The sequence below is a fragment of the Macaca nemestrina genome, chromosome 12 (assembly GCF_043159975.1).
Source record: "Macaca nemestrina isolate mMacNem1 chromosome 12, mMacNem.hap1, whole genome shotgun sequence".
Classification (NCBI taxonomy): Eukaryota; Metazoa; Chordata; class Mammalia; order Primates; family Cercopithecidae; genus Macaca; species Macaca nemestrina.
The window spans coordinates 56,067,032-56,079,885 of NC_092136.1; the positions used below are offsets into that span (position 1 = coordinate 56,067,032).

Below are 12,854 nucleotides of genomic sequence, written 5' to 3' on the forward strand. Positions count from 1 at the left end.
AGCCATAACTGGCCTTCATTCTCTCCCTCTTCCACTATCTATTCCGAATTCCCCCCACCCTCAACAACTTCCTCAGATGCTGGTGGTTTACCTGGTGGTGTGAGCCAAACCTTCATTCCGGGGGTGAGCGGGAGGGGAGGGAAGGCGATAAATGCTAAATAATCAAACCCTTCTCAGGGTTGCTGCACATCCTTTCACAATTACAGTGGGGCTGCCTGGAGGTGCCCAGTGGATCACATGGACTCTACACACATTCCTCCTGCCCTCATTATGCAGGAGCAGCCTTGCCCCTTCCTGTTGATCAGGGTCAATTATCCCTGCCAGTATGATGACTCTTCTTGTCTGCTGGTTTCTGAGCACGAAGAATCCCAAGTGCCCTGCAGCAGCCACAAACCATAGTTCAATAGGACCCTTGCCATCATAGTGTCCCCCAGTTAAGTGCTGTGCTGTGTGGAATTCCATGCCTTTGGATCAGGTATTCTGTATGTCCCTGGAAAGTGATGCTCACTAAGGCTCTGTGGTGAGGAAAGGCACACCCATGCCCAGAATAAGTCTCTATCCCTGTAGAGATGAACCATTGGCCCTTCCAGAATGGAAAGGGCCTGATGCAGTTGACTTGCCCCAAATGATGTGTTGGTCTCAAGGAATAGTGCCATTTCAGGGGCTCAGCATTGGTCTCTGTTGCTGACACACTGGACATTCAAAGGCCCCTAGGCTCTTCTGCCATATCACATCACAGTGATCTCCAAAAGGCCTCTTTTTTTTTTTTTTTTTTTTTTTTTTTTTTGAGACGGAGTCTCCCTCTGTCGCCCAGGCTGGAGTGCAGTGGCCGGATCTCAGCTCACTGCAAGCTCCGCCTCCCGGGTTCACGCCATTCTCCTGCCTCAGCCTCCAGAGTAGCTGGGACTACAGGCGCCCACCACCTCGCCTGGCTAATTTTTTGTATTTTTTAGTAGAGACGGGGTTTCACCGTGTTAGCCAGGATGGTCTCAATCTCCTGACCTCATGATCCGCCCGTCTCAGCCTCCCAAAGTGCGGGGATTACAGGCTTGAGCCACCGCGCCCAGCCCAAAAGGCCTCTTAAAGGGGGGCCATGATGATGCTTTGAGCTCCAAGTGTTAATGTCAACTCAAACTCTGCATCTACTACTCAAAATGTCTTGTTATCCCCATTTCTCTAGTGAATGATCACCTAAATGGCCATAGGTCTCTTTGGGGGGAAAAATGAAGGAATCATTGTGACATACACTTGCTGCAATTCTGCAAAGTCCTTCCTCTTAGAGAGCTGGCCACCTCTTTAGTCAATAGTTCTCAAACCTAAGCTAATTTTCAGATATAGAACCATTCCTTTCTAAGGGAAGCACCTGTGAGGGACAATGGGCAGGGAGGCCAGAGAGGTTGGGAGGGCTATCAGACCATGATGGGGGTGGACCGCTGTGAAAGAGAGAGGGAAGGAAGGAACAAATATGTTGAATAAATTACAAACATCTGGTGCATACTGGGCACTGAATGGATCCCAAGGAATCTCTGGATGAACACAGTACAGCTCAGCCCCCAAAGAACTCACAACCTAAAGTAGACACAGACTATTTGTTGTAAGCAGAACAATCCCCACCCCCCTTCCCTGAAGATGTCCATGTTGTAATCCCTGGAACTTGTGAATATGTCATCTTACATGGCAAAAATTAAGGTTGCAGATGAAATTAAGGTTGCTGACCAAGACATTATCCTGGATCAGTCCAATGTCATCACAAGGGTCCTTATAAGTAGAAGTGGGAGGCAGAAGCAAATGTCAGAGAAAGACCCAACAGGAAACTCAATAGGAGAAAGACTTAATGAGCCATTTCTGATTTTGAAGATGGAAGGAGGACAGACGTGAGCCAAGAATGTGGCAACCTCTGAAAGCTAGTAAAAGGAAGAAAATGGATTCTCCCTCAGAGTTCCAGAAATGAACATAGCCCTGCCAACACCTTGATTTTAGCCCAGTAACACCCATTCTGGACTTCTGGCCTCCAGAATACTAAGAATAAATCTGTATTGTTTTAAGCTGCTAAATTTGTAGTAATTATTACAATAGCAATAGGAAACTAATAGGGCTATATAATGAACCACAGTGATTCGTGCAATTGCACTGTATTCGTACAACAGCTGTGTACAGGGGGCAGGAGCTCAGAACAAGCAAATTGGATAAGGGATGGCCTAGGGAGAAATAAGAGTGAGACAGAGGGGCAGAGGTGCAATGTGATATGCAGAGGCAGCTGCTGCAAGGCCAAGAGGGACACTCACACATGCAAACATATAATCCTGTGCACACACATGCAACACAAACAAGGGCATACATGTTCTCACATATACACACCCTAGTGTTATTGGCACTTACACATGCAGACTCTTTCTGACACAGGCCCACCCACTGCCTGGATTCCACCCGTTTTTGGTGACCTCTCTTGTATTAGTCCATTCTCACGCTGCTAATAAAGATATACCCAAGGGTGGGTAATTTATAAAGGAAACAGGGTTAATTGACTCACAGTTCAGCATGGCTGGAGAGGACTCAGGAAACTTACAATGATGGTGGAAGGGAAAGCAAACATGTCCTTCTTCACATGGCGGCAGCAAGAAGAAGTGCTGAGCAAAAGGGGGAAAAGCCCCTTGTAAAACCATCAGATCTCGTGAGAACTCACGATCCCAAGAACAGCATGAGGGTAACTGCCCCCATGATTCAATTACCTCTCACTGGGTCCCTCCCATGACATGTGGGCATTATGGGAACTACAATTCAAGATGAGATTTGGGTGGGGACACAGCCAAACCATATCAACTCTGTCATCTCTGAACACCATATTTCCTGAGGGCAGCTGAATTTAGCAGGTGGGGACAGGGCTTGTCTACCATGGCTCCGTCACTAGCCTTCACCTGAACAGGAGGTACACTGGGAGGCTGAGACTCACCAGTTGGGGGGCAGCTGGAAATCATTTACCTGCCCAGCATTTTAGTTTGTAAGGTGTCAGGGTAAGCCCTGACCTTGCACATGTTCTCCCAAATCTCAGTCTCTCCCCTCACAGCTGTATGATGGAACCTATTATGAATGAGCTGGTCACCCAAAACCAGTGTGTCCATCTTCCCATGCATTTGTCTGTCCATTTTCATTCATTCAACATACATTTATTGATGCTTCTTCTGTGTTAATGCCTGCTCCTGGATACTTTGGACCCCAAGTAAAATAAGCTACTATCCAAGATATGATTTCTGGTGTAACCAGAGCTATGATAGGGTGAGAGCAAGTAGGAGCCTGCAGAAAGATAGGAGGAGCTCATAGCCCAGCCTTGGGGTAAGAGACATGAGTACATGACATTTCGGCTGAGTATTAAAGAATAAGATCACTGGGCAAAGGTGAAATCAGGAGGAGCAAGGAAAAGAAGTTAAGTCAGGTTTGTGATGTGTATTTTAGAAAGATCTCCCTGGTGAGGATGGCAAAGGGGGACTGGGAGGAAGGCAGGCCAGTGAGCAGCTGCTGTAATTATCCCAACCTGAGAAGGCAGTTGGGCTGGATAGACATGGGAGCTCCAGAGACATGCCTGAGGTGGTATCTGTAGGATGTAGGGCCTAACTGATGGGGACAGAGGGGATAAAGGGAGAGGGAGCAGTTAAAGACTGTCAGGTTGATGGCTGGGACATCTAAGAATGGCCCCAGTCTCAGAGTCAAGTGCCAGGCGTAAAGAAAGGATAACCAGGCTGGGGGCACCCAGGCCCTGGTGCTGCCTTCAGCAGCAGGCATATGCTTCCTTGGGGAGGAGTCAGCTGGTAGAGAGGGTATGTACAGCACTTTCTGAATCTGGGAGGGGTTCCCCAAGTCACACACACACACACCAATCACACATCTTCTTGGCTTAGAGAAAGAAGTTAAGTAGCCCCTCCCCATTTTAACAGCTGAGGAGTCCATGATTTTAAGAGGTTAAATGACCTTGTCCAAGGCCACAGAGCAGTGCCTGATGGAACTGGGATTTGAACCCAGGCTTGTCTGACTACATCCTGTGCTCTTCTCCCCAGTCCCAACAGGTCAACCAGGCCAGTCTTGGCACCAGAGAATTAAGAATCCAGGGGACCTCTGACCTCTATGTCACACCCAGCCTGGCCAGGCCACTTACAGGGCCATTCAAAGCCAGGACTGCCTCACTCTCTTAGACAATGGACCAGGACAAAAAGTTCTCTTTGTGAGTAGAATGACCTTGGGCCCTCCAAGGAGAGGCGGAATGGCCCCACAGCTAACATAGCCCTCTCATACCCACTCCACACCGTGGCCACCCACCCCACAGCTAGAGCACCTAAGAAGTGCATCTCCTAGTCTGTAGGTAAGCAGGAGAAGCCCAGGCCCAGCCCAGTTCAGCACGTCCCCACTGTCACACAGCTCAGCCATAGCTGGGCCTTCCAGGAAATCCAGACCTGGGCAATTAGAAACAGAGAGCTCAGGGCTTAGAATGAGATACTCTGCAGGATCCTGGTGAGGATCTGGCCCTGTCTGAGCCTATTTCCTCATCTGTAAAACGTGAAGTTAGGCTTATTTATCCTACAGCTCTCACAGCTGCAATGGTCTTTTTGCATCTCCTCTGCAGTCCCTGGCCTCATCCAAGCCTAAGAGTTGAACAACAGATGCCTGGTCCCTACGGAAAGCCCCCAACTCTGGCCTCAGCAGATCCACCTCCTCACTCCCCACAGGTCCCCCGAGGTTCAGTGCAGCCTCAGCCAGAAGAATGTGAACCATTCCCGGCATCTCCTCCCCTGTGGCCAGCCCAGAGAGGGGCTGGAGCCTCTGGGCCCTTCTGACAGGAAATTAGCTGGGCCTGGCCTTCCCCACTACCAGCTGCTCTGCTGACCCTGACCCTGTGTTTTCTGAAACTTGATACTGCAAATTTCAAAGCCTCTTCTCCATTCCCTGGAGGCCTGGCTGAGCTGTGTGTCTAGTGGGGCCTCCAGCCTACGTGTGGGCCTGCCTTCCTGTCCTGGAAAGGGCCCTGGCTAAGAGTGGTGCAGGGAAGCCTGAGGCCCAGCCCCTGCCATGACCCTGAGCAGGGCCTACCCCCAGGCGATTCATCTCCCCATCTCCGAGCTGTGAGAGGGAACCCACATGCAGAGTGGCTGCAACATGGAGAATGGGATGGAGGGACACAAGAGGGGCAGTGGAGAGACCACCTCAGATGCAACTGTGATGTTTCAGGGAAGAGATGGTTTGGACTAGGATGGGATGGTGAAGATGACAAAAACTATAGACTGGAGACATATTTAGGAAGTAAGATGGAGAGATACTGGTGATGGTCTGGCCATGAAGGCTGAGGGACACAGGTGTCAAAGGGCCTGCTAGGTTTCCGAGTTGCCCAGCTGAATGGATGGTGGTATCTTTCCCTGAGATGGTGAACACCAAAGGATGACCAGGGTTGGGTTGAGGAGGGAAAATATCCTGTTTGGCCTTAGTTAGAGGCTGAGGCGCCTTTGAGCTGTCCCAGTGAAGAGGCTGAGCACTTGGATATCCAGAGAGGAATAAGCTGAAGATACTTATTTGGGAGGGAGAAAAGTAGATGGTAGGTAAGGACATGGATAAAACTGCCAAGAAGGAAGAGTATTAAGTAAGAAAAGAGCCCAGCCTGTGCCTTAAGGACACTAATGTTCAATGGCCAGGTAAAGGAGGAAAAACCTGGAATAGAGGGTGAACAGAGAAAGAGCAGCCGAAGATATAGGAAGAACCATAAGCATGTTGTGCCTTGCAATGAATGGAGAAGAGTGTTTCAAGAAGCAAGAGAATGTTCGGATGCTGCTGGAAAATCTAAAAAAAAGAGGAGAATGTAAAATGCACTTTGGATTTAGTGTCCTGAAGGTCACCTCACCAGTGTTTTAGGGAGTGCTGTTTCGGTGAAGTGAAGCAGGGAGAGGCCAGACTGTCACGGACAGGAGGCGCGTGAGGTGTGAGGAAAGAGACAGTGCTCTGGAGACGTTTGACTGTGGGTGAGAGGAGGGTGGGGCAGTAGCTGCAGTAAGACAAGGAGTCGAAGAAAGGGGCTTTTGCTGTTTTTTAAGGTAAGTGAGATTCAAACATGTTTAAATGTTGATAAGCAGAATCTTGTTCAGATGAGAGACTGACAATGCCTGAGAAAACAGGGACAACAAACATAAAAGTGTTTTTGACAAAGCAGGAGGGCTTGCCAGGGCCCCTCAGCAGGGTAGGGCTCAGAGGGAACATCTCCAATCCTTTGAAGCTGGCTCCTGGGCACTAGGCTGGCTGTGGCACTGCCTCTGAGTGCTCTATATGCCCCACAGCCAAGGCCAGCACCCTTGGATGGCCAAGTACATGTACCTTATGGACCCTATTCAACCCTAGTTGAGGATGGCAGGAGTTAGAGATGATCGGACAGACCATGGTGGGCCGTGATGTCCTAAACAAGGGTGCTACATCCCTGGGAGAAGAGCCATGGGCCTCTAGGCCTATTGTGGACATTGAGCCCATTGCCAGTGACAGGATGCCTGGAGCCCTGCTGGATGGTATCCCTAAGTCCAGGGTCCCCAGATGCCTCCATTCCAGCTTGGCAATACCATGTTGGCTCTACTGGCATAGGACACTCCCAGGCATACCACAGGGCAGTGGTTCTCAGAGGATGGCCTCTAGACTGGGAGTATCAGCATTACCTAGAAACTAGTTGGAAATGCAAACTCTGAGGCCCCACCACAGATCTATCAAATCAAAAACTCTGGAGGTAGAGTCCAGCAGTGTGTGTATAACAAAGTTTCCAAGTGACTTTGAGGCACCACTTCTCTAAGGTATCAAGCCTTTCATCCCTCCATTTGCTGTCCGTCCAGTAACCTAAAATTCACACATCTACCAATCTAAACAGCCATCATCCAACTGTCCATTTCTCAGTGCAATTCAACCATCTGTCTTAGTCAGTCTGAGCTGCTATAACAGAACATCCACAGACTGGGTGGCTTATAAGCAACAGAAATGTATTTCTTGCCGTTCTGAAGGTTGGAAAGTTCAAGATCAAGGCACTAGCAGATCTGGTGTCTGGTGAGAGCCTGCTTCCTGGCTCACAGAGAACTAGCTATCAACAATCCACGTTCGCATTCTGTCCAGCCACCTGTGCCTATCTATCTAATCTCATGTAATCTAGTCTATCATCAGCCTAAATAGTCATCATTCTAAATATTTCTTTATTTATGTTACAAACATCTACTCACTATCTTCACAACTCATTTATGACACAAAAGAATATCTAAGCTCTGGTACCCACCACACCCACCTCCCCTTTCTAAGGAAAATGGACATAAACATTTCTTTCTGCTTAAAGTTTCAGGATCATATCATGTGTATTAAGTGAAATCAGTTCTATTTCTCTGGGCAGCAACCCTGACTGGACAAGGGGCAGGTTCTTGGGGTTCCTCAACTAAAGGCAACTGTGTTTGTATGTGTATAATCTTAATATATATATACACACACACACACACATAGTAGCTTAAGTATTACATAGAGATATGATATATTCTATAGATATAGATCTGTCACACATATGTGTACATATATAACTTCAATAGCTTGCCATAAAACTCTGCCCAAATGAGGTTGTCTGTACTGAATGGTGACAGACTTAGCCAGTCATAAACATTCTCTTCCTTCATTCTCTTCCTTGGAGAGTATGAATGTTTAGTATCACTGAGAAGTCAGGTCACTTCAAGCTCCAGTTCTATCCTAACAATGGTAAGCAGTTTTCAATGAAGCCTGCTGAATATGTCTGCTTTGAAAGAGTGGGATTTAGAGTGACCTTATAGCTCAGACAGAAACAACTGTGCTGCGGGCGTGACTCTGCAACCCTGCATTTAGCCCTCATTATCCAAGACAAACGTCAAGCTGCCTCTGCTGGAGGGTGGAGCTAGATGACCACACTATACCACATATCCTCCCTGTCCACAGCTGATTGGAGCAGGGCCACCTCACCATATCCCATCCATCAGCAAATCCTGATTACCTTCAAAATCAATCCTAAATTGGACCACTTATCACTGCCCTCACCACTGCCCTGGTCCAAACTACCAACATCTCTCACCTGGATTTCTGCAGTCGCCTCCTAAGTGGTCTCCCTGTTTGTCTCCCTTTCCCGCCTTGTCCCTTTCAGTCTATTCTCATCACAGTAGCCAGAGAGGTCCTTTTTAAAATCTAAGATCATGTCATTTCTCTGTTCAATATCCTCCAATGCCTCCCCTCCTTCTTACAGTAAAAGTCTAAGTCCTCACAATGGCTTGTAACACACTTCATGATCTGTCCTGCTACCCGTCTGACCTCATCTTCCACTATCCTCCCCATGTTCACACAACATCAGCCACACCATCCTTACTGATGTTCCTCACACAGTGCCACAGAGTTCCCACCTCAGGACCACTGCACTTGCCATGCCCTCTTCCTAGAGCATTCTTCCCCCAGATATCTTCACGGCTCACTCCCTCAATTTCTTCAGATTTCTGCTCAAATATGACCATATCAGGGACACCCTCTCTGAGTATCCTACACGCAGCAGAAACCCAACCCCTCCCCAAACTGCTCCCTACTTTATTTTTCCCATAGCATTTAACGTCAGCTCACATATAACTGCCTACTCTCTCTCTCTCCTCATTAGAAAGTATGCTTCATAAATGCAGCAACTTTGTTTTGCTTGCTATTTTTCAACACGTAGGAGCTTTGTTGAGGTACAAAGAGTCACATAAATATGCACTTGGTAAAAACTTGTGGAAGGAATGAGTAAGAGTGGCTGAGAGTAGACCATGAGGAAGAAAATCGAGCAGAGGGAGACTGCTGAGACAGGAATGAGTACAGAGAAATGTGGGAAAGAGAGGAACCTTGAGGTCCTCGGGAGATGGAGAGAAGAGCCACTGTTCCTGACTTTCCAGTTCCAATCTCACAAGGCCTGAATGTCAGTGCTCTCTGCAAGGTTGTCCATTGTATTCTCACAATTGTACCCCTCATTCTTAAAAACACTGGAGTTTTCTTTGTTCCTTGCAACAAAAACAACCTTGACTTGAGCAGTGCCCTTCCAACCATCCATCCACCCATCTCTCCATCCCCACATGCCCTCCTAATCATTTATACTTCATTTTTTTTCCCTTTTTTTTTTTTTTTTTTTTTTTGAGACAGAGTTTCACTCTTGTTGCCCAGGCTGGCATACAATGGCGCAATCTCAGCTCACTGCAACCTCCGCCTCCCGGGTTCAAGCGATTCTCCTGCCTCAGCCTCCTGAGTAAGTGGGATTATAGGCATGCACCACCATGCCTGGCTAATTTTGTATTTTTAGTAAAGACAGGGGGTTTCACCATGTTGATCAGGCTGGTCTCAAACTCCTGACCTCAGGTGATCCACCTACCTCGGCCTCCCAAAGTGCTGGGATTACAGGTATGAGCCACTGTGCTTGGCTGATCACTTATACTTCTAATCATCTGTCTACAGATCAGTCCACTAGTCCGTTCATCCCTATAAGCGTCCATTATCCTAGAGTCCACCCATCATCCATCGATCCATGTAACCAACAACTATCCATCCACATGTGGATGGATAACCTCCTTTCATAACCTCCAGGTAGAGTGGAGTCAGGTCATGAAGGATCTCATCACAGGGCTGAGGCCATCCAACTTTAATGCTGAAAAGTGGGAAGCTATGGAAGGATTTTGAACAGGAAAGTTATATAGTTGGATCTGTATTTTAGAAAAATAACTCTGACAGCTATGAGCAAGATACTTACTGTCTAAAGGCAAGAAGACCAGTTGGGGTAATATTAAAATATTCCAGATGATGAATTAGGGCAGAGGCACAGGGGCTTCAGAAAAGAAGATTCAAGGGAGAGACAGGGAAGCAGGTCTGGGAACAAGCCCAGCCCAGAAGGGCAGGCCTAGACAAAAAACTGCCTAATAGGGGGCCTCAGTTTTGCAATCACCAGCTCAGCGCAGGCACTGTGTTTGCCCCAGATCTCAAGTGGGACCAGGCCTCTTGCACATTCTGCACATTTGGGGCAGAGTTCCCAAGAAGCCCAATCCAGAACCAGTCTTCTCTGGGCCCTTCAGCAGAGCACTCTGTCCTACATCTCAAGTCTCTGAGTAAGTGATATTTCCAGAGTACACATTCCCCCACCAACTCATCTCACAGCTCAGCCCTGGCTACAGAAAGCAAGGGCCTCTTCTCTGTTAATTTTCTTCAACTCCTCAGAGGTTGGGCCTCTGGCCCAGTGAAGTCAGGGTCTGGGAGGCAGCCCTGGCTCCCTGCCAGCCCACAGAGACTATATTTGGAGCAAGACAACTCCCTCTGGACACAGAGCTTGGGACCCACCCTGCAGGGCTGCCCCAACCACTTTTACCCAGTATCCACGCAGTGTGATTGTCACTCACGTTTTCACTTGTTAGTTCATTCATTTGTTTACTCATTTATTCATTCCACAAACATTTATTGATCTGCTGGTATGATGCAGCAGGTACAACAGGATGTGCGGTGGGCACATATCTGTATATGTGTATATGTGGTTCTCTCTAAGCAGGGATGGCAGAACATACTCTGGGTGTCCTCCCTCCGGGTTCAGTGGTGATGATGACTCACACTCAGGTGTATATGGCATCTGTGGGGACCTGTGTGCAAGTGCATGCAGGCACGTGCTGAGGAGGTAGCTATGACTCAGTGGCACGTGGCATCTGTGGGTACCTGTGTGGATATGTGTCTGAGTGCAGGCATGAGCATAGGCGCTAGCTCCTCAGGGGGTGGGGGAAGTGGTTGTGACTCAGCTGCACATGGTGACTGGGAGCCTACAAGCCAGCTATGACTTTATGGCTTTGCTTATTTGCCAAGCCAAACAGTTAGTGTTAGGCACAAATATTCTATCAGAATGTGCATGGAATAAGTCCTGAGCCGGGGACCTCCAGCAGGCAAGAGAGACTCAGTAGTCTTGGCCCAGCAGCATGTGTCCCCCGCCTGCCCCCTCCACCGTAGGTATACAGGTCCTACCCTCCCCACTTCGCCCTCTCCACTCCTGCCTCCTGGAGACTCAGCGAGCGCGTCCCTCATTGACTCTACATCACCCCTCACCCACCGGTCCCAGGTGCACACACGAGACCAGGCCCAGAGGTACAGGGCTGTGACCTTCAAGCTGCCAGCCCAATCCATTTTTCTACTATGCCAAAAACCCCTTCTTTTCCAGATCCCATGGCGGCGTCTTACTCCAACATCCCAGCCCGGGTCGTAGGCTCGGCAAGCCCGCTCCAGGGCCCACTTCCCATCTCAGCGGCCGCAGGCCCGCGCTGCCTCCCCATCGGCGCGGCCCCATCTTCACCTCTGAGCTCCTTGCCCCTCTCTCCCTGGCTGTCTCTGTCCTTATCTGTCCCGAGTCTATCTTTGTCTCTTCTCGAGCCGGGCTGTCTGCAGCAGAGGCTTCACCAGAGTGGAGGTGCTGACAGAGTGAGGGTGTGGGCAGGACACTCTGTGTCCCTTCTTGAGCCTTATCGGGAAAACTTAAGTCACTGCTCAGGGCTCAGACTGGAATTTCGCCCTAGATGACCTTGCTGGGTCTGCCGGGGGCCTCCGCGGGGACAGCCAGGGTCAAACGAGTCAGGAAACAGGCCCCTGCTTGTGGGCCGCCCGCCCGCCCTCATCCCAACTAGGCCGCCTGCAGCGCCCTCCGCGGGAGACGCCGGGGGCGGGGAGAGAAGGGAGGAGACGGGAGGGCGGCCCCGTCTTGGGCACTCGCAGGGACCAGCGGGAGGCCGTGTGGGGCTGGAGTCGTGACCACGGATGCCGGAAGGCCACAGGGCCCTCCTCGGGGTCCCGGCCGGAAATCCTCAGGGGCCCGAGGAGGAGCCCGGGCGGCCACCCGACCACCTCCCCGCAGACCGCAGGCCGGCGGCGCGCCGTACCCGCGGGGAATGAGGGAAGAGGCCATCGCGTCTGGACACCAGGGCTTCGTCCCAGAGCCGTCACTGCTGTGTCCCCTTGAGCAACTGCCTAGCTCCCTAAGCCTCACTTTTCACACCTGGAACATAGGAAAATTGCGCCCACCTTCTGGGTCGTGGCAGATAAAATGAGTTCACATCAGGGCTGGCTCTCAGGAGGCGCTCAGTGCCCGTGGCTTTCCTCCCCGGTGGGCAGAACCCCGGGGCAGCTACCCGCGCCCTGGCACCCAGAGCGGAGCAGCCAAGAGCGGAGCCGCCACCGCACACCCCACCCGACCCGACCCTGGTCCGCCCTGAGCGCCCGGGTCGGGGCTGGAACCTGCGGGCGCGGCGCACGCCTGCCACCTGGCGGCGAAGCCACCTGGCCGCCCGTCCCGCCCACGGCCGCGCGCGTGCGCAGGCCTGCACCACCCAGTCGCCCCCACCTCGCCGCGCCCCGCCTCCTTCGCCCAGGGACCCCCTAGGCCACGCCACGACCCTCCACCAGCCCAGCGAACCCCCTCGGCCGCGCAGACCTGCGCCACCAGGTCGTTTCCTCCCCTCCTTCCCTCAAAAACGTGTGCATTTCGTTACCCTTACACCTGGAACCGGGGTCATTTCGGGACCTCCCAAGGAGGGTCAGGATGGTGGGATTAGCCTTAAGGGGGGGCGGACGCAGTTTGGCGGTTAAACCGCGTGTTCCTGTTTCAAACAAACCTAAATGTAGGCCTGGAAGGCTGTGTACTGAAATCCTAGCACTAGGTTGGTGCAAAATTAATTGCGGTTTTTGCCATTGTCGGTTGTCTGCAGAGTGAGATTATGGCGAAGCATTTTATTCTTTTTACATACCTGCTTTTTCTCAATTTTCCACATTGGGTATGTATTGGTGATAAGGAAAAAAAAAACTACAAAAGTTAC

At 50.4% G+C, this 12,854-nt stretch overlaps 1 protein-coding gene across 7 annotated transcripts in view; it reads left to right on the forward strand.

Moving 5' to 3' along the window:
• LOC105488765 (SET binding factor 2) overlaps positions 1 to 12,854 on the forward strand; it is a 547,946-nt gene that overhangs the window by 527,430 nt on the left and 7,662 nt on the right. The window lies entirely within an intron of this gene.